Source organism: Bos grunniens, chromosome 6, assembly GCF_055505025.1.
Source record: "Bos grunniens cultivar Pamir isolate PY7600 chromosome 6, Bosgru_T2T1.0, whole genome shotgun sequence".
NCBI classification, from domain to species: Eukaryota; Metazoa; Chordata; class Mammalia; order Artiodactyla; family Bovidae; genus Bos; species Bos grunniens.
This window is the reverse complement of record NC_141170.1, coordinates 12,152,452-12,175,081: the sequence shown is the minus strand read 5'-3', so window position 1 is coordinate 12,175,081 and position 22,630 is coordinate 12,152,452. Positions and strand designations below refer to the sequence as shown.

Below are 22,630 nucleotides of genomic sequence, written 5' to 3'. Positions count from 1 at the left end.
CCCCGCCGGCTCACAGATCCCCGCGGAGCATCCTCGGGGCAGCTGAGCTCAGCGTTCGCCCTGAGAACATCTACATCCACTGCGGTGCGGTATCACGCTGGGCCCCGGGAGCGGCCCGCCCCCGCCAAAGGACACCCGGTCGCGCTTCTACATCGTTGGCCCAAGACTAGCGGTCGTGGGCCCAGAGGAAGAAGGCCTTTGCTCCCTGCCCTCGTGGAGCTTCAAGTCCAGGAGCAGCAAAGGAGCTCCCGTCTTCAGCCTTCCAAATTCTCTCTCTCTGTGTCTCTCTTTCTTGAAAGCCGCCGTGAAGAAACTAGCCTTGGAAGACCCAGGTTCGAATCCCGACTCTCGAAACTTCTTTGCATCCTCGCCGCGGGACCTTGGACGAAGAAGTCCCTGGACCTCTCGGAGTCTCGGTATTTGCTTTTCCAAAGATGGGGAACATCAGACCTGAAACCCAGTTTCAGTTTCAGTTCAGTCGCTCAGTCGTGTCCAACTCTTTGCGACCCCATGGACTGCAGCAAGCCAGGCGTCCCAGTCCATCACCAACTCCCGGAGTTTACCCAAACTCATGTCCATCGAGTCAGTGATGCCATCCAACCATCTCATCCTCTGTTGTCCCCTTGTCCTCCTTCCCTCAATCTTTCCCAGCATCAGAGTCTTTTCAAATGAGTCAGCTCTTCGCATCAGGTGGCCAAAGTATTGGAGTTTCAGCTTAAACATCAGTCCTTTCAATGAACACCCAGGACTGATGTCCTTTAGGATGGACTGGTTGGATCTCCTTGCAGTCCAAGGGATTCTCAAGAGTCTTTTCCAACACCACAGTTCAAAAGCATCAGTTCTTCGGAGCTCAGCTTTCTTTAAAGTCCAACTCTCACATCCATACATGACTACTGGAAAAACCATAGCCTTGACAAGAGGGACCTTTGTTGGCAAAGTAGTGTCTCTGCTTTTTAATGTGCTGTCTAGGTTGGTCACAACCTTTCTTCCAAGGAGTAAGCGTCTTTTAATTTCATGGCTGCAGTCACCATCTGCAGTGATTTTGGAGCCCCCCAAAATAAAGTCGGCCACTGATTCCAATGTTTTCCCATCTATTTCCCATGAAGTGATGGGACCAGTTGCCATGATCTTAGTTTTCTGAATGTTAAGCTTTAAGCCAACTTTTTCTCTCTCCTCTTTCACTTTCAAGAGGCTCTTTAGTTCTTCTTCACTTTCTGCCATAAGGGTGGTGGTATCTGCATATCTGAGGTTATTTATATTTCTCCTGGCAATCTTGATTCCAGCTTGTGCTTCTTCCAGCCCAGGGTTTCTCATGATGTACTCTGCGTATAAGTTAAATAAGTAAGGTGACAATATACAGCCTTGACATATTCCTTTTCCTGTTTGGAACCAGTGTTGTTCCATGTCTAGTTCTAACTGTTGCTTCTTGACCTGCATATAGGTTTCTCAAGAGGCAGGTCAGGTGGCCTGTTATTCCCATCTCTTTCAGAATTTTCCACAGTTTATTGTGATCCACACGGTCAAAGGCTTTGGCATAGTCAATAAAGCAGAAATAGATGTTTTTCTGGAACTCTCTTGCTTTTTTGATGATCCAGCAGATGCTGGTAATTTGATCCCTGGTTCCTCTGCCTTTTCTAAAACCAGCTTGAACATCTGGAAGTTTACGGTTCACGTATTGCTGAAGCCTGGCTTGGAGAATTTTGAGCATTACTCTACAAGCGTGTGAGATGAGTGCAATTGTGTGGCAGTTTGAGCATTCTTTGGCATTGCCTTTCTTTGGGATTGGAATGAAAACTGACCTTTTCCAGTCCTGTGGCCACTGCTGAGTTTTCCAAATTTGCTGGCATATTGAGTGCAGCACTTTCACAGCATCATCTTTTAGGATTTGAACTAGCTCAACTGAAATTCCATCATCTCCACTAGCTTTGTTCGTAGTGATGCTTCCTAAGGCCTGAAGCCCAGAGCCTTATTTTTATTATGTAGGTTGTTTTGAGAGTCAGACGGGACAGTGATCGTGGAAGAACCTGGAGATGGAGTTTGCCATGCCAGCGTTTTCTCCTGTTGCTTTGAAGTCCAGGGATCTTTTCGGGGGTGGGGGTGGGGTGGGGTGGGGAGAACTACTTTCTCCTGCACTTCTGACCTTCCAGAAGGAAGCTATACCTCGAATAGAACCACGCCTCCCCAAGGAAAGAAGAGGGACTGTTTTGCTAGAGTCTCCATAATCACTGACTCCGATGTTGCTCTCTACAAAAGACAGTTTCTCCTAATTAGGAACAGATGGGGAAGGGGGAGTAGAGTCACCCGAAAGCGAAGTTTGTTCAGGAAAAACAACCAAAATTAATTTCAAGTCTCCGGATGGAGCAAGACTGGTTTCCAGCAACTTCCTGTCGGAGGCCAGGTTCAAGGACGTTGGCCGGCAGGGCTGGGACTTGTTCCACACGGAGAAGTGCTGTTCAGGATGATAGGACCAGTAGCAGGCAAAAATGCCCACCACTGAAATAGCAAGAATTGGCAGAGAGAATGGCAAACCAGAGGTGGATCACCAGCAGCAGCTGTAATTCTTGTTCTGCACTGCCAGAGTCATTGCTGACAAGGGTGCTTCCCGGTCCTCTATCTCTTAGGACTGAGAAGCTAGTGAACCTCTTCTTGGAAAAACACATTTATGGCCAGTTCGTATCAGAGAGAATGGAATAGATAGCTCAAAGTCACCCTGAAGAGTGGGCTGGGTTTCAGAAGAGAATTGAAGGATCTAAAATGGCAATAACCTGGAAATCTCTGATGGCAAAAGAAGCCAAATCAGGAAAAACTGTTAAGTATAAGTGTTAGATAATTTTTTCCTGTAATTTAGCCCAAATCATTGTTTCTCTGTGTAACACACACTCATGCGTTACATTTCTGCCCCCTTGAGTCACATAGAACTGACAAAGAGTACCTCTGGGTTTCCTGGAATTTTCTCTGGAGTTAGAGCTGGTTATATACACAGCTTTGAGCCTGCTCCTTAACCTGGATGAACCTCAGTTTCTCCTGTAACATTCAGTGAATAGGTCCTACTCACAAGCAATTGTCAACTTTAAAAAGAGAAGGCAGGTCAAGGCTCAGCATAGTCCCTGATAGGTTTATATTTCTCAGGAGCCCAGTTATTATACAGTGAGATAAAATGCTTTGTGGAGGGTCTGGAAATTGGGTATTTATCACCTGGAAAGGGGCCAAGCTGGGGTAGAAACCACTCTTGTGGAAACCCTTAAATTTGAAGTGTTGTCCCCTAGAGGTCTTTTGATGCAGGAGAGTTTACCCAGAAATGTTGGATGGTCAGCCAGTGCACATTTCTTATACTTTATGGCTGCCCTTCCTGTCTTCTTCCCCCACCCTCCAGCTTAGTTGCCCAGTTTCTTTTCAGTGTTCCATGGATCACCTCTGTTATAGGTTGAGTTATGCCCCCTCAAATGGTATTAAAGCCCAGTAAATGAGAATGGGAATTCACTCCTGTGAATGCGAACTTCTTTGGAAATAGGGTCATTACAGAGGTAGTTAAGGTGAAATCCTTCTTTAGGAGGGCTGCAGTCCAATATGACTGGTGTCTTTAAAAGAAGAGGAGAAGAGATTCAGAGATCATGTGAGGACACAGACATCTAGGGAGCAAAGGGCCAGGTCAGGACAAGCCTGGATTGGGGTTATGCTGCCAGAAGCCACGGAATGCCTAGGGCTATCAGAAGCTGAAAAAAAAAGGGGGGGGGGGTGGTTCTCTCCTATAGATTTTAGAGGGACCGAGGCTCTGCTGACTGCTCACTTCCAGACCCTGATAGGATAAATTTCTATTTTTTACAGTTAATACAAGCTCCCGTATATAGTTGCCTAACATATGAGAGAGGAGGGAAGACATGTGAACAAGATAAGGCATTGAGCGTAAGGGCTGGGAGCTTATATATCTATTCAACAAGCATTCCTTGAGTGCCTGTTTAGTGCAGGTGCAGGCTAGGTCTGAGGTCAGAGGAACAAGATAAGGCTCTACTTTCAGGGAGCATTCATTTTGTTGGGAGTTGTAGATCTTACACAGTTAATGGAATATATGATTAATATTAAGCAATGCTAGAAGTGGGGTGGGGGGCATCCTAGGTGGCATTAGTGGTAAAGAACATGCCTGCCAATGCAGGAGACAGAAGAGACTCGGGTTCAATCCCAGGGTGGGGAAGATCCCCTGGAGGAGGGCATGGCAACCCACTCCAGTGTTCTTTCCTGGAGAATTCCATGGACAGAGGAGCCTGACGGGCTGCAGTCCATAAGGTCGCAGAGAGTCAGACAGGACTGGAGAGACAGCACCCACTCAGAAGCTGGGGGAAGATAAAACTGGGTAGAGTAATCTGGCAGAGTGTGCAAAGCGAGTGAAAGGATGATCTGAAAGGCTCTGGGAAGGGAACTCCGAAGCTGAGCTCTAAATCGTGAGTAGGATCTAGCACAGGAAGAGGAAAGAGAGCTCGCTTTATTCATAGAGAAAAGCGTGGGTAGAGATCCTGCGAAGCGCAGTGTAAACGTAGGTCAACCTAGGCGCTTACAAACCGTGTTCTCTTAGGGAGCCGTTGACGGAGATTCTGCCAGTGAGGATCTTGGGTCTCAAAGGAAAGTACTGACACTGCTGTGCCTTGGAAAAGGGCCAGGTCTCTAACAGCCAGGTCAGGAACTTCCTGCGAGCGTTTGGGGAGGAGGGGTGAGGACAAAGACTCGTAAATCCCAGGCACTTAAAGGCCCGTGCGTAAACGGGAGAACCCCCGGGAAGCGACTTGTTTTTTTTTAATATTTCGAAATATTTCAAAAATGTCCAGTAACTTGGAGCCGTACGTAGTTTGGGTTTGCTCCTCTGTGAAGTGGGACAAAGGCCTCCTCGCCCAAGGTGCCCAAGAGTGCGTGCGCGGTCAATAAGTCGTATCTGAATCTTTGCTACACCACGGCACACATATGGAAATCCAGTTTATCCTCCCAGTCCCGGGGCACAGGGAGTGGAGGCTGCAGAGTGGAATCCTGGACCCCATTACTCGTTTGTGCCTCGGCTGTGTGGCCTTGGGCAAGTTACTGCTGGTCTCTGAGGCTTTTCTCAACTTAACAAGGCAGTAACTTGGGCAACCTTCGGTGGAGGTTGCGGGACGGAGGTGGGCACCAGGGGTCACGCTCCGGTTCCAGCCATCGGATGCGCCTCAAGGGTCCGGTGCCTACCCCGCGCGGCTATGCGGCCCCCCCGGGAGCCGCCGGACGGAGCGGTAGGTCCTTGCCGGGAGCCGAAAGCAGCGCACCGGGCATGCGCGGCCCGTAGAGCCATAGGAGGCTGCCCGGACGTCGCCCAGCCCCGCCTCGCCCCACCCGAGAGCGCCGCGGGCTGCAGTACCCCCGGCGGCCTGTGGCGTCGCTGCGCGGCGGTCCGGGCGGCTCTGCGCGTGTAGAGCTCTACCCCGCGCCGGTGCACCCACGGGTCCGCGCTCTCCCGGACGTCAGGGCTGCAAGCCCGCGGTAGCCCCCAGCCCGCGCCCGGACCCTCCTTCTGACGCGCTTCTGAGAGAAATCTTTCTGTGCTGCTTTGCTTTTGTTTCTCTCGTATGGCGGGAACAGGAAGGTCGGGGGCTGATGGACTCGCGGCGCTGGCCAGATCACCGAGGACGGGGAGTAACGCTAGGCGCCGCCGGGCCTTACCGAGGCCTTAGTTGCGCTCCTACGTTGGGCACATTTGCAACTTTTGCATTTGAACAAATGCAGATGTCGCCCTGCAAGATCCAGAAGGCGTGAGGTTAAAGGGATTCCGGATGAGCCCTCCACTCCCCCAATACCCCCCATTTTGTGAGACTCAAGTAAGTGTGCGTGGCCGCTTCTGGGCTGTAAGTTCCACCAGGACACGCGTCCCGGCTGTTTTGCTGGTCGTTGGCATAAAGCACAAAACAGGCCCGGCTTCCAAGACCGAGCCGGGCAGAGTCTCCAGCGTCCTCGGCCTAGATCAGCCTTAGGCAAAGCAAGGCGCAGAGGCGGGCGGGTCCCCAAGAAGGGAGGGGATGGGTACCGAAAGCAAGAGGAGCATTTGAAACTTTTAGAGCCCTCGGGCAGGGCTGCAGCGCCTGAGTGCGTGATCCGCAGAACGAGATAAAGGAGTTTTAGTGGGCTCTGCTCAGACGCGGCGGATGGTCGCTCGGGGCTTGGGCTGCGTTCTAGCCACGCGCGGTAAACGCTTGGATTTTCAAAATGGATAATAGCATGGGGGTGAAGGATGAGCCGGTCCTTCCCCGCGACAGCCCCAGTCGTCTGCGGGCGCCTCTTGTCTCCCCTCCAGCTTGCACTCATCATCTCCAGTGTCAAAGAGTGCTGCTGGAACAAGTAGATGGAGTTGACTCACTCCCCAGCTGCAGAGTCCTCGCAGGAGCCGCCAAGTTCTATACAGGCTCCAACAGCATCTCTCACCAGATTTCCTCCCTCTGCATCGCCTATGCATCAGCTTCTTTCCCAAGACCCTTGCCTTGTTCGCTCTACCCGGGACATCTCTCATCTCTCTTAATTTCAACTCAAAAACTACCTTGTTTCTTAGAATTGCATCTCACAAGACTGTCACCTTCCCTCTATCGTTTCTGTGTTTTGCGTTCTTCGTAGATGAACTGAATTCGTTTTTTATTCTTTTACTCGAGTCCTTTCATTCTACTACACTACCAAATAAGTTGTTTCATTCACCCTCGTATTCCCAGTGCCCAAGGCGGAGAGTCTGGCACTTAACAGGCACCCATAATAGTTGAGTTGTTATTTATTAATTCAAGAGAAAAAAGCTGTGGTCCGGGTGACCAGAGCAGAAGCAGAGGTGGAATTCCCAAATCCGAGTATTGACATTTACTTACTGATCCAGTCTTTCATCTCTGAATTCTCTCATCTGGGAAAATTACAGAATTAATAATAGTATCGCTTCATATGAGAATGAGATGAGTTAGTTAACTTTTGTAAAAGACTTAAAGTGATGCTCATATTGAGCAGCATAGATGATTTGATTACTGCATCAATTAGAATAAGCTAGTTTACACTCTGGTAATAACTCCCAAATCTCAGTGGCTTAAAAAGACGGAGGTTTACTTTGCACTTACACGTTGTTCTGTCTCTCAGTTGTGTCTGACTCTTTGTGACCCCACGCACTGTAGCCTGCCAGGCTCCTCTGTCTATAGGATTTCCCAGGCAAGAATAGTGGAGTGGGTTGCTATTTCCTTCCTCAGGGGATCTTCCCAGGTCAGGAATGGAGCCCATGTCTCCTGCATTGGCAGGCGGATTCTTTACCACGAGCCAGCAGACTTCAATTAGCCGAGGACTGGGCTCTTTGACGTTTTTAGTCTGGAAACCAAGATGGCAAAGCAGCCGCCGGTTGATGTGTTGTCAGTTGTCAAGGCAGGAGAGAGAGAACAAGCATCGTTTTTATTTTGCTCACTTTTTTTTTTTTTATTGTAGAAGCTGAACGGAGGGATTTTTATTTTGCTCACTTTTGTGTACTGAGAATACAAATATGAGGATTATAGCTCCCAGATTTTATTTTTCCACTTTGTTCAGAAACCTCATAGAGCAAATAAGTTAATGCTGGAAACATTCCTGCAATGACTGCGACTAGAAATCCTCTTGGGGAAAAACTGTCTTTGTTAGGGAAAAGAAAATTCCAAACCTTGACTTTGGGACCTCACTTTCCTTACATAAAGCTGAGAGTTGATTTCTTCTGCACAATGATGTTCCTCCTAGGAATTCAAGGTCCTGGAGACTTGAGAGAAAAGATCAGAGAAGTGAGAAAGGATGAAGGCTGGAGAATTCACCCTAAGGTGCACTGTGCCCTGTAATCAATTCCTAGGAGTTGGATGGTCACAGGGTTAAAGACTGACTCTAGGAAAAGCTTTAGGAAAAACATCTGCTTCATTGACTACACTAAAGCCTTTGACTGTGTGGATCACAACAAATTGTGGAAAATTCTTCAACAGATGGGAATATCATAACACCTTACCTGCCTCTTGAGGAACCTGTATGCAGGTCAAGAAGCAACTGTTAGAACTGGACTTTAAACAACAGAACTGGTTCAAAATTGGGAAAGGAGTACGTCAAAGCTGTATATTGTCACCCTACTTAGTTAACTTCTATGCAGAGTACATCATGCAAAATGCTGGGCTGGGTAAAGCACAGTATGGAATCAAGATTTCCAGGAGAAATATCAATAACCTCACATATGTAGATGACACCACCCTTATGGCAGAAAGTGAAAGGAACTAAAGAGCCTCTTGATGAATGGGAAAGAGAGTGAGAAAAATAGGCTTAAAGCTCAACGTTCAAAAAACGAAGATTATGGCATCTGGTCACATTGCTTCATGGCAAATAGATGAGGGGAAAATGGAAACAGTGGCAGATTTTATTTTCTTGGGTTCCAAAATCACTGTAGATGGTGACTGCAGCCATGAAATTAAAAGATGCTTGCTCCTTGGAAGAAAAGCTATGACCAACCTAGATAGCATGTTAAAAAAGTAGAGACATCACTTTACTGACAAAGGTACCTATAGACAAAGCTATGGTCTTTCCAGTGGTCATGTATGGGTGTGACAGTTGGACCGTAAAGAAAGCTGAGCGCCAAAGAATTGAAGCTTTTGAACTGTGGTGTTGGAGAAGACTCTTGAGCATCCCTTGGACTGCAAGGAGATCCAACTAGTCAGTCTAAAGGAAATCAGTCCTGAACATTCATTGGAAGGACTGATGCTGAAGCTTCATGAAGCTCCAATACTTTGGGCCACCTGATGTGAAGAACTGATTCCTTTGGAAAGACCCTGATGCTGGGAAAGATTGAAGGCAGGAGGAGAAGGGGATGACAGAGGATCAGATGGTTGGATGGCATCACCATCTTGATGCACATGAGTTTGAGCAAGCTCTGGGAGTTGGTGATGGACAGGGAAGCCTGGTGTGCATGGGGTTGCAAAGAGTTGGACACGACTGAGTGACTGAACTGGAGGGCATGGTTCTGTCCATCTCTACTTGCTGCCATCTTTGGTGTGGCAGTGTCATCCTCAGGCTACTGGAAGAGGTCTAAGAACCTATTCCAGGCAGCACAGAGATCGCAGGGAAGAGAGCAGGACTCTATACAGGACGGTATAGCTCTTGCTAGTGAGAAAAAACTTCCAGGAAGATGTCTTTTCATGTCTTGGAATTGAATGGCATCCCTGGTTGTAGTTTGATCAGGACCAGAGGTTCCTTCAGGTGCCAGTGACCTGTGCAGTCATACAGGAGCCTGTGTTCACAAGGGTGTTGCACTTGGTTTAATGCTGTGCTGTCACCATTTTGAAATCTTTCTTAACTTTTGAAAAATGAGATCTCATTTTTATTTTGTGTTGGACTCTGTAAATTCTGTGGCTGGTCCTGGCCAAGACCTGCAGTTTGAACATGAGGAGGGAACCACCCCTTGAAAGATATGACTGTAACTGAAGTTCAGCCTCTGTACCCCGGTACTGAATTGAATCTCGGAGACAGAGTTTTGGGTGAAGTAGAAAAGAATAGCTTTATTGCTTTGCCAGGAGGCACAGGGCTAAGTGCACTCAAAACCATATGTCCCGACCTGGAGGGGTTAGTGAGGAGATTTATAGTAATGGTTCAAAGGAGGATGTGATCAGCTCATAGACATTCTTCTGATTGGTTGGTGGTGAGGTAATTGGGAGTCAGCATCATCAACCTTCTGATGGTTACCAGCCTGGGGTCTTTGTGCTTGTGGGCAGCATTCAGTGAATTTCTCCCACCTGGTGGGGGTTTCAGTATCTGAAAAATGGCTCAGAAATATTATTGTGTGATCCCTTGAGGGGGACCAGGACCCTGCCCCAGTTCAGACAGTTCAGTTCAGTTCAGTCGCTCAGTCGTGTCCGACTCTTTGCTACCCCATGAATCGCAGCACGCCAGGCCTCCCTGTCCATCACCAACTCCTGGAGTTCACTTAGACTCACCTGCATCGAGTCAATAATGCCATCCAGCCATCTCATCCTCTGTCGTCCCCTTCTCCTCCTGCCCCCAATCCCTGCCAGCATCGGAGTCTGTTCCAATGAGTCAACTCTTCCCATGAGGTGGCCAAAGTACTGGAGTTTCAGCTTTAGCATCATTCCTTCCAAAGAACTCCCAGGGCTGATCTCCTTCAGAATGGACTGGTTGGATCTCCTTGCAGTCCAAGGGACGCTCAAGAGTCTTCTCCAACACCACAGTTCAAAAGCATCATTTCTTTGGCGCTCAGCTCTCTTCACAGTCCAACTCTCACATCCATACATGACCACTGGAAAAACCATAGCCTGACTAGATGGACCTTTGTTGGCAAAGTAATGCCTCTGCTTTTGAGTATGCTATCTAGGTTGGTCATAACTTTTCTTCCAAGGAGTAAGCGTCTTTTAATTTCATGGCTGCAGTCACCATCTACAGTGATTTTGGAACCCCAAAAAATAAAGTCTGACACTGTTTCCACTGTTTCCCCATCTATTTGCCATGAAGTGATGGGACCCGATGCCATGATCTTCATTTTCTGAATGTTGAGCTTTAATCCAACTTTTTCACTCTCCTCTTTCACTCTCATCAAGAGGCTTTTTAGTTCCTCTTCACTTTCTGCCATAAGGGTGGTGTCATCTGCATGTCTGAGGTTATTGATATTTATCCCAGCAATCTTGATTCCAGCTTGTGCTTCTTCCAGTCCAGTGCTTCTCATGATGTACTCTGCATATAAGTTAAATAAGCAGGGTGACAATATACAGCCTTGACACACTCCTTTTCCTATTTGGAACCAGTCTGTTGTTCCATGTCCAGTTCTAACTGTTGCTTCCTGACCTGCATACAGGTTTCTCAAGAGTCAGGTCAGGTGGTCTGGTATTCCCATCTCTTTCAGAATTTTCCACAGTTTATTGTGATCCACACAGTCAAAGGCTTTAGTGTAGTCAATAAAGCAGAAATAGATGTTTTTCTGGAACTCTCTTGCTTCTTCCATGATCCAGTGGATGTTGGCAATTTGGTCTCTGGTTCCTCTGCCTTTTCTAAAACCAGCTTGAACATCTGGAAGTTCATGGTTCACGTATTGCTGAAGCCTGGATTGGAGAATTTTGAGCATTACTTTACTAGCGTGTGAGATGAGTGCAATTGTGTGATAGTTTGAGCATTCTTTGGCATTGCCTTTCTTTGGGATTGGAATGAAACTGACCTTTTCCAGTCCTGTGGCCACTGCTGAGTTTTCCAAATTTGCTGGCATATTGAGTGTAGCACTTTCACAGCATCATCTTTCAGGATTTGAAATAGCTCCACTGGAATTCCATCACCTCCACTAGCTTTGTTCGTAGTGATGCTTTCTAAGGCCCGCTTGACTTTACATTCCAGGATGTCTGGCTCTAGATGAGTGATTACACCATCGTGATTATCTGGGTTGTGCAGATCTTTTTTGTACAGTTCTTCTGTGTATTCTTGCCACCTCTTCTTAATATCTTCTGCTTCTGTTAGGTCCATACCATTTCTGTCCTTTATCGAGCCCACTCCTCTATTTCTTTGCATTGATTTCTGAGGAAGGCTTTCTTATCTCTTCTTGCTATTCTTTGGAACTCTGCATTCAGATGCTTATATCTTTCCTTTTCTCCTTGGCTTTTCGCTTCTCTTCTTTTCACAGCTATTTGTAAGGCCTCCTCAGACAGCCATTTTGCTTTTTTGCATTTCTTTTCCATGGGGATGGACTTGATCCCTGTCTCCTGTACAATGTCACGAACCTCCATCCATAGTTCTTCAGGCACTCTATCTATCAGATCTAGTCCCTTAAATCTATTTCTCACTTCCACTGTATAATCATAAGGGATTTGATTTAGGTCATACCTGAATAGTCTAGCGGTTGTCCCTACTTTCTTCAATTTAAGTCTGAATTTGGCAATAAGGAGTTCATGATCTGAGCCACAGTCAGCTCCTGGTCTTGTTTGTGTTGACTGTATAGAGCTTCTCCATCTTTGGCTGCAAAGAATATAATCAATCTGATTTTGGTGTTGACCATCTGGTGATGTCCATGTATAGAGTCTTCTCTTGTGTTGTTGGAAGAGGGTGTTTGCTATGGCCAGTGCATTTTCTTGGCAAAACTCTATTAGTCTTTGCCCTGCTTCATTCCATATTCCAAGGCCATATTTGCCTGTTACTCCAGATGTTTCTTGACTTCCTACTTTTGCATTCCAGTCCCCTATAATGAAAAGGACATCTTTTTTGGGTGTTAGTTCTAAAAGGTCTTGTAGGTCTTCATAGAACCGTTCAACTTCAGCTTCTTCAGCAATACTGGTTGGGGCATAGACTTGGATTACTGTGATATTGAATGATTTGCGTTGGAAACGAACAGAGATCATTCTGTCGTTTTTGAGATTGCATCCAAGTACTGCATTTTGGACTCTCTTGTTGACCATGATGGCTACTCCATTTCTTCTGAGGGATTCCTGCCTGCAGTAGTAGATATAATGGTCATCTGAGTTAAATTCACCCATTCCAGTCCGTTGTAGTTCGCTGATTCCTAGAATGTCGACGTTCATTCTTGCCATCTCTTGTTTGACCACTTCCAATTTGCCTTGATTCATGGACCTGACATTCCAGGTTCCTATGCAATATTGCTCTTTTCAGCATCAGACCTTGCTTCTATCACCAGTCACATCCACAGCTGGGTATTGTTTTTGCTTTGGCTCCATCCCTTCATTCTTTCTAGAGTTATTTCTCCACTGATCTCCAGTAGCATATTGGGCGCCTACTGACCTGGGGAGTTCCTCTTTCAGTATCCTATCATTTTGCCTTTTCATACTGTTCGTGGGGTTCTCAAGGCAAGAATACTGAAGTGGTTTGCCATTCCCTTCTCCAGTGGACCACAATGTGTCAGACCTCTCCACCATGACCCGCCCTTTTTGGGTGGCCCCACGGGCATGACTTAGTTTCATTGACTTAGACAAGGCTGTGGTCCTAGTGTGATTAGATTGACTAGTTTTCTGTGAGTATGGTTTCAGTGTGTCTGCCCTCTGATGCCCTCTTGCAACACTTACTGTCTTACTTCAGTCACTTAGTCATGTCCAAGTCTTTGCAACCCCATGGACTGCAGCATGCCAGGCTTCCTTGTCAATCACCAACTCCCGGAGTTGCTCAAACTCATGTCCCTCAAGACGGTGATGCCATCCAACCATCTCATCCTCTGTTGTCCCTTTATCCTCCTGCCTTCAATCTTTAACAGCATCAGGGTCTTTAACAATGAGTCAGCTCTTTACATCAGGTGGCCAAAGTATTGGAGCTTCAGCTTCAGCATCAGTCCTTCCAGTGAATATTCAGGATTGATTTCTTTTAGGATGGACTGGTTGTAACTCCTTGCAGTCTAAGGGACTCTCAAGAGTCTTCTCCAACACCACAGTTCAAAAACATCAATTCTTTGGTGCTCAGCTTTCTTTATACTCCAACTCTCACATCCATATATGACTACTGGAAAGACCATAGCTTTGACTAGAGAGACTAATGACTAATGTCTCTGCTTTTCAATATGCTGTCTAGGTTGGTCATAACTTTTCTTCCAAGGAGTAAGCGTCTTTTAATTTCATGGCTGCAGTCACCATCTGCAGTGATTCTGGAGCCCAAGAAAATAAAATCTGCCACTGTTTCCACTGTTTCCCCATCTATTTGCCATGAAGTGATGGGACAGATGCCATAATCTTCGTTTTCTGAATGTTGAGCTTTAAGCCAGCTTTTTCGCTCTCTGCTTTCACTTTCATCATGATGCTCTTCAGTCCCTTTCTGCTATCTGCAATAAGGATGGTATTGTCTGTGTACCCTGCCCCAAGGCTGCACTACTGTTTCTTGTTTTTGGCTTCTCTGCCCCTGTCTCATCTTCCCCTCCCTTCCCTGATTAGCAGTCATTTGTACCTGGCCCTTTGGAACTCAGGGAAGGCCATGGATGCTGAATGAAACCTCACTTCAGTTTAGTCTCTCGGTCATGTTTGACTCTTTGCGACATGGACTGCAGCACGCTAGGCCTCCCTGTCCATCACCAATTCCCAGAGTTTACTCAAACTCATGTCCATTGATATGGTGATGTCATCCAACCATCTCATCCTCTGTCATCCCCTTCTCCTCCTGCCTTCAATCTTCCCCAGCATCAGGGTCTTTTTCCAATGAGTCAGTTCTTTGCATCAGGTGGCCAAAGTATTGGAGCTTCATGAAGCTTCAGCATCAGTTCTTCCAATTAATATTCAGGATTGATTTCCTTTAGGATGGACTGGTTGGATCTTCTTGCTGTCCAAGGGACTCTCAAGAGCCTTCTCCAACACCACAGTTCAAAAGCATCAAGTTTTTGGCACTCAGCTTTCTTTATAGTCCAATTCTCACATCCGTACATGACTATTTCCTGCTAACAAGAAAACAAGGGACACAGAAAGTCCTTTGTGTCCAGGAGTCCCACAGGGTCCTGCTCGGTTTCATGACCACATGTAAAAGGGTGAATTCCTAATCAGTATGACAACCATTTTTCAATAAGTGTGAGAACGGAGCATGGTTGGTTTCCACACATGTGAGTTGACTGAAAGCTGAGTTTTCAGTGTGAGTCACGGCTGCACAGTGTTGGATAATGAAAGGGCTCACGAGGCCCCACAGGGTGTACTCACGTAGAGCTTTAGTAAAGGGATGTGGTGGGGCAGAGAAGGCAAATGCAGAGAGGCTAGGGTCTTCCGGAAGCAACTGCAAGCACTCTTCTGTCACATAGGAAGGGCTTCATCTTCAGATTGTGAACCACCAGATATATGCAATATACTCTGGTCTCAGGGTATTTTCATCAGACATTTTCCCCATGAATCTAGTTGGGCTTTCCTGATAGCTCAGTTGGTAAAGAATCCACCTGCAATGCAGAAGACCCTGGTTTGATTCCTGGGTCTGGAAGATTTGCTGGAGAAGGGATAGGCTACCCACTCCAGTATTCTTGGGCTTCGCTTGTGGCTCAGCTGGTAAAGAATCTGCCTGCAATGTGGGGGACCTGGGTTTGATTTTGGGTTGGGAAGATCCCCTGGAGAAGGGAACAGCTACCCACAGTCCATGGGGTCACAAAGAGTTGGATATGACTGAGCAACTTTCACTACAGGGGGTCTTCCTAGAGGGTGTGACAGTGTTTCTAAAGCCATAATCATGAAGGAGCTGTAATCACAAGCTCTGAGTAAGGAATAATAATATCTACTTCACAGGTATCACCATAGATATCTGTGGAAAGTAAATAAGATGACATCATGTTTTATTTACTAATTAAAAAGATGATAAAACCATTGGTACATAAAAGATGCTCACTGTGTTATTTTAGTTTATTGTTAAAGAAGAATGCTATTTATTTTTCTACATACAAACTTCAGTTTTGGCTATTATTTTAAATGTGATTGTTATAAGGAATATGGATAATGTATTTTAACTTCAGTTTCAAAATGAAGTTGAGTTTCTCCAAATTCATAATAATAACTCTGTAAAAATGTTAAGTGTGTTGGCAGAAGAGACTGGGTGGTAGGGTGGGGAGGGAGAGCAAGCACTTTAGGTTTTAGAGTTGTTTTTTTTTTTTTTTAAGAGACGATAGGGGATTTACATCATGTGCAGTTTTGAAAAGAGATTCAGAAAGTGAAAAATGGTGATTACTTGCAAATATCATGAGACATTGCAGAGAGGTGTTGCTGCCAGTAAATTGAGGAAATAGATAACACCATATTTTTTGTGTTTTGGCCACGCTGCGTGGCATGTAGGATCTTAGTTCTCCAACCAGGTATTGAACCCAGGTCCCTTACAGTGGAAGAGCAGAATCTTAACCGCTAGACCACCAGGGAAGTCCTTTTTTCCCTTTTTGTTACCAATCAAGATAGTGTTCCCATTTTTCCTGGTTACCTTCTAGCCTTGTGCACATACATAGTTTTACACATTTGCTGTTATAGAATTTTCTAGTTTACTCTTTGTCTTGCACAATACCAGAGTTTTGTTTTGTTTTGTTTTTGATGCCAGAGTATTTCTTATGTTATAGTCTCTTTCTTCCTCATCTGTCTCAAAACCATCTCTCCTTTCTCAAACATGTTCCTATCCCACCTCTAACAGATCTTAATAACTTCTAGTGCATTCTTATATAACCATACTATGAAAAGATAGTCAGATACATGCTGTGGGATATAGTTGTTTTATAGACAGAATAATTCTATTCATTTCTCTGCAAGGGGCTTTCATCACATACAATCTATAATAAATATTCTAGTAGAAAAATTGATGAAGTGCTAAAGCAATCTTCTAAATAGTTGCATAATACTCCACAGCCTACATACACTTCAGTTAATCTAATCATTCTTTTATTAATGAATTTTAATTTACTTATTGTGAAGTCAAGTGGGCCTTAGAAAGCATCACTATAAACAAAGCTAGTGGAGGTGATGGAATTCCAGTTGAGCTATTTCAAATCCTGAAAGATGATGCTGTGAAAGTGCTGCACTCAATATGCCAGCAAACTTGGAAAACTCAGCAGTGGCCACAGGACTGGAAAAGGTCAGTTTCATTCCAATCCCAAAGAAAGGCAATGCCAAAGAATGCTCAAACTACCACACAATCAATTGCACTCATCTCACACACTAGTAAAGTAATGCTCAAAATTCTCCAATCCAGGCTTCAGCAATATGTGAACCGTGAACTTCTAGATGTTCAAGCTGGTTTTAGAAAAGGCAGAGGAACCAGAGACCAAATTGCCAACATCCACTGGATCATGGAAGAAGCAAGAGAGTTCCAGAAAAACATCTATTTCTGCTTTATTGATATGCCAAAGCCTTTGACTGTGTGGATCACAAGAAACTGTGGAAAATTCTGAAAGAGATGGGAATATCAGACCACCTGACCTGACTCTTGAGAAATCTGTATGCAGGTTAGGAAGCAACAGTTAGAACTGGACATGGAACAATGGACTGGTTCCAAATAGGAAAAGGAGTGCATCAAGGCTGTATATTGTCACCCTGCTTATTTAACTTATATGCACAGTACATCATGAGAAACGCTGGACTGGAAGAAACACAAGCTGGAATCAAGGTTGCTGGGAGAAATATCAATAACCTCGGATATGCAGATGACACCACCCTTATGGCAGAAAGTGAAGAGGAACTAAAAAGCCTCTTGATGAGAGTGAAAGAGGAGAGTGAAAAAGTTGGCTTAAAGCTCAACCTTCAGAAAATGAAGATCATGGCATCTGGTCCCATCACTTCATGGCAAATAGATGGGGAAACAGTGGAAACAGTGGCAGACTTTATTTTTCTGGGCTCCAAAATCACTACAGATGGTGACTGCAGCCATGAAATTAAAAGACACTTACTCCTTGGAAGAAAAGTTATGACCAACCTAGATAGCATATTCAAAAGCAGAGACATTACTTTGCCAACAAAGGTCCGTCTAGTCAAGGCTATGGCTTTTCCAGTGGTCATGTATGGATGTGAGAGTTGGACTGTGAAGAAGGCTGAGCGCCGAAGAATTGATGCTTTTGAACTGTGGTGTTGGAGAAGACTCTTGAGAGGCCCTTGGACAGCAAGGAGATCCAACCAGTCCATTCTGAAGGAGATCAGCCCTGGGATTTCTTTGGAAGGAATGATGCTGAAACTGAAACTCCAGTACTTTGGTCACCTTATGCGAAAGACTCTGATGCTGGGAGGGATTGGGGGCAGGAGGAGAAGGGGACGACAGAAGATGAGATGGCTGGATGGCATCACAGACTCGATGGAGTTGAGTCTGAACTCCGGGAGTTGGTGATGGACAGAGAGACCTGGGGTGCTGCGATTCATGGGGTCGCAAAGAGTCGGACATGACTGAGCGACAAAACTGAACTGAATTTATTTTTGCTTTATTACTTGCCAGGCAGTGTTTCAATAAATACCCTTTATACTTCCTACTTGGGTAAATACACTTTTCATTCTGTAAAATCTAATTGTATAGGATCAATTTCCAGAACTTGAATTGGTGAATAAAAGGATACATATATTTTTAATTTTAACAGTTTGCCAAATTAATTTTCAAAAATATTGGCAGTAATTCCAGTGCCTACTGTTAATAACCATTTATAGAATTGCCAGCTTGTCCCACTCACCCCCTGCTCATCCCTCCAACTAGCACTGTAATGTTCTTCTGCACTTTTTGTCACCTGTTGGCAAAATGTTAAGTCACTGTTACTTTAATAGAATGTCCCTGCTAATTGTGAAGTTGAACTTCTTTTTAATGTATCTATGTGCATCAGAATTTCTCCTTTTATAAAACAACTATTTTTAATCCTTTGACTATTTTTAGGTGGGCTATTTGTCCTTGTATTGTTAATTTATGGGAACTATAATATTAACATATTTGTATAGAATATATACACAGGAATTATTTATCTGATTGATGTGCTTCAAAGATTGTTTTTTTAAAGTCTATTCCTTGTTGTCTGACTTTGCTTATTGTCTTTTTGTTGTATTTAAAATATTTGCATAGTGAAATGTTTCTTCATTTTCCTTTTTTTTTTTTTGAGTTTTACATAGAGGCTCCCCCCATCCCCGCCACAACACTGCCATAAATGCCAAGGACATGCAAATATTTTCATAGGTTTTCTTCTAAGTGGTTATTGTTATATGTTTTTATATTTAAGTGTTTCAATCCTCATGAAAATTCTTTATTTTTTATATAGGTAAAAGGAAGGGTCTATCTTTCCTCCCTGTGTGACTAGCATCGTTCTAGCATCTTTATTTAAACAAACCACCCTTTCCCACTGACTTGTAATATCATCCTTATCACATCTCAATTTTCCTATGTGTGAGCTTCTAACTTGTTTTAGTTACAATGGCTTTTTGTTTTTAGAAAATCTGGTAAAGCAAGATTGCCTCCTCACTCCCTCGCTACTACTTTTTTTTTTCTCTGCTAGAGTTTTCTTAGATATGTTTTGACATTTATCTTCTATATGAAATGTATTCCACCCCTGCTTTTTTTTGCTGGTCTTAAGTGGTACAGAATTGGACTGATTTGATCAATCATCCTCTTTTTGTTTATTTCGAATTGAAAGATAATTACAATATTGTGTTGGTTTCTCCATACATCAGCATGAGTCAGCCATAGGTATAAATGTGTCCCCTCCTACTTGAGCCTCCCTCCCACTCCTTCTCACCCCTCTAGGTCAGCATCCTCTTTAGTGATTGGTGCATCAGCATCCTGATGGCTTGCTCTTCCCAGCACTGCCAGGAAGTAACCATCAGGACATGCTTGATGCAGGGCTGAGGCAAAGGAACTGCTGGGCCAGCAGGGAGGGCATGGTGTGAAATTAGCAGTCTTCTGACATTCACTGGATCATTGAAAAAGCAAGAGAGTTCCAGAAAAGCATCTACTTCTGCTTTATTGACTATGCCAAAGCCACACTTCAGTCATGCCTGACTCTTCAAGACCCCATGGACTATAGCCTACCAGGCTCCTCCACCCATGGGATTTTCCAGGCAAGAGTACTGGAGTGGGTTGCCATTTCCTTCTCCAACAAACTCTGGAAAATTCTTAAAGAGAACGGAATACCATACCACCTGACCTGCCTCTTGAGAAATCTGTATGCAAGTCAGGAAGCAACAGTTAGAACTGGACATGGAACAATAGACTATTTTAAATTGGGAAAGGAGTACTCAAGGCTGTATATTGTCACCCTGCTTATTTAACTTCTATGCAGAGTACATCATGAGAAACGCTGGGCTGGAGGAAGCACAAGCTGGAATCAAGATTGACAGGAGAAATATCAATAACCTCAGATATACAGATGACACCACCCTTATGACAGAAAGTGAAGAACTAAAGAGCCTCTTGATGAAAGTGAAAGAGGAGAGTGAAAAAGTTGGCTTAAAACTCAACATTCAGAAAAGTAAGATCATGGCATCTGGTCCCATCACTTCATGGCAAATAGATGGGGAAACAGTGACAGACTTTATTTTGGGGGCTCCAAAATCACTGCAGATGGTGACCGCAGCCATAAAATTAAAAGACGCTTGCTCCTTGGAAGAAAAGTTATGACCAACCTACACAGCATATTAAAAAGAAGAGACATTACTTTGCCAGCAGAAGTCCGTCTAGTCAAAGCAATGGATTTTCACTTTCATCCAGAGGCTCTTTAGTAAGGTTCTTAAAATGTAGTTTATTATTGTTTGCTTTTCCATGTCATATGTTTAACGTGTACACACAACATCCTTGATTCATACTTTTATTTTTTAATATGTACCCGTGAACAATATATGGTATTATTGTATGAACTCTCAAAACTTACTGAAATATTATATGGTTGTCTTTGAGACGCATTTACATTGAAAGATAACACGTAGCTCTTTCCTCTTCAGAGCTGCATAGTTTTCTGCCAAGGGGACATAATGTTTTGCTAATATAGACAATATAAAGAGAACGTCTTCATGCGTATCTTTTTGTGTACATCTCCTCCCCAGGGTGCAAGAATTTTGCAAGGAGGTACCTGAGATGTGGAGCTGCTGGTTTGCTGGTTGTCCTCACTCCCAGTCTCCCTCCTCGTGTGGCCGCTCTGTCCTGAGATGCTGATCCCTGTGGACTGCCCTGCCTAGTGCCTTCTCACTGGGTATGACCAACGGGAGGGGCTGCCAGGAGACTAGAGGGCGGCACAGAGGGGTCTGGATGGCTTTCCTCTTGTTTCAGTGTTGCATGTCCAGGCAGTTACCCACTTTTCAATGACTGCAGCTCTCCCTCCTCTGTTCCAGCAATGACAATTCCCACCTCTGTTTCCTCATCCAAATGGCCCTATGCAAAGTAACAGATTCCCAGTATTGCTTGTTTCTGGGTATCTCAACATCCATTATCTCCTTCAAGCTGTCTATTCCTATTCTTTCCATGAAGAGCTCTTGGTTTGAACATTTGGCTTAAGTTGTGTTTCCTATAATGACCAAGCCAATGACCTATTGGCTTCATAGGACACACTCATCTTAAAAAAATTAATGTTTCCTTTGGATGCTCTCTGGTGGCCCAGACAGTAAAGAGTCTGCCTGCAATGCAGGAGGCCCCAGGTTCAATCCTTGGGTCAGGTAGATTCCCTGGAAAAGAAATGGCAACCCACTCCAGTATTCTTGCCTGGAAAAATCCCATGGGCAGAGGAGCATGGTGGGCTACAGTCCATGGGGTCACTAAGAGTCAGACAGGTCTCGGCTTTAAAAAGTTTTGTTTTACTTTAAAAAGTTTTGTTTTAAACATTTGCTTTAAAAAGTTCCCCAGTTTTGGAAAATCAAATAGTACTAAAATTTTATGATGGAAAACAACAGTCAGCTTTCTTTTTCTTTATCTTCATCTAATTTGGCTCTCCAGAGGCAACTTTCCTCAACTGTTCTTATTTCTCTGTTGACTCAGTGTGGAACATCTTTTCTTGCAGTGCGTTGGCCATTTATATATCTTTCTTATTTTGTGAAGTGTTTATTCAAGTCTTTTTAAAATTGATTTTCATAAGTTATTTATATTTCTTGGATATGAAATATGTGTCAAATATATGTTCAATATTTCCTCCCAACCTGAGATTTGCCTCTTCTTTTATTTTGTTCTGCTAAAATTAATAATTCAAGGAAAAAATACTTTTGCTTTCATTATGTGACAGTTTCAAGCCTAAATATCTGTTTTTAATTTTTAAAAACTTTTATTGAAATACAGTTGATTTACAATGTCGTGTTAATTTTAGTTGCAGAGCAAAGCGATTCAGTTATATATTTATACATATATATCTATTCTTTTACATCCTCTTCCATTGTAGGTTTTTACAAGTTATTGAGTAGAATTCTCTGTGCTGTATAATAGGTACAGGTTGGTTATCTATTTTACGTATAATAATATGTATGTTTTACTCTCAAACTCCTAATTTATCCCTCCCCACCTCCCCTTTCACAATGGGGAAAGAGTTTGTCTTCTGTGTCTGTGAGTCTATTTGTGTTTCATAAATAAGTTCATTTGTATAATTTTTTCTTTTAGACTTCACATATAAGAGATATCATATGATGTTTGTCTTTCTCCGCCTGACTTACTGCACTTAGTATGATTATCTCTAGGTCCATCCATGTTGTTACAAATGGCATTCTTTCTTTCTTTCTTTTTATACCCTACCTCTTCTTTGTCTATTCATCTGTCAGTAAGCACTTAGGTTGCTTCCATGTCTTGGCTATTGTAAATAGTGCTGCAATGAACTTGGGTGCATATACCTTTACAAATTATGTTTTCTCCAGATATATACTCAGGAGTTACAGGATCATATGATAGTTCTATTTTTATTATTTTAAGGAACCTTTTATTTTCTTAACAATCTTTTGTAAAGAGCAGAACGTTTTGATTATGATAAAATCTAACTAATATTTTATTGGAATCCAGTTTATTAAGACTTTTCCTTTATGGCTGTTTGCTTTTGGTATCACAGCTAAGAATCATTGCCTACACAAGGTAAAAAGTTTTATTGTTTTCTTTTTGCAGTTTTATAGTTTTAGCTTTTGCATTTATATCTGTGATCCATTTCTATTGTTTTTGTTTTGTTTTATATGGTTTGAGATTTGTTCCTTTTTTTTTTTCTGGATGGATAAAGTGAAGAGGAACTAAAAAGCCTCTTGATGAAGGTGAAAGAGGA

At 43.9% G+C, this 22,630-nt stretch overlaps 1 long non-coding RNA gene across 1 annotated transcript; it reads left to right on the top strand.

Moving 5' to 3' along the window:
• Positions 1–298: 298 nt before the first annotated feature.
• Positions 299–21,537, top strand: LOC147370277 (uncharacterized). The gene is made up of 2 exons (XR_015166103.1): positions 299–416; positions 20,454–21,537. It is a non-coding gene; the product is annotated as an uncharacterized LOC147370277 (long non-coding RNA).
• Positions 21,538–22,630: the final 1,093 nt, after the last annotated feature.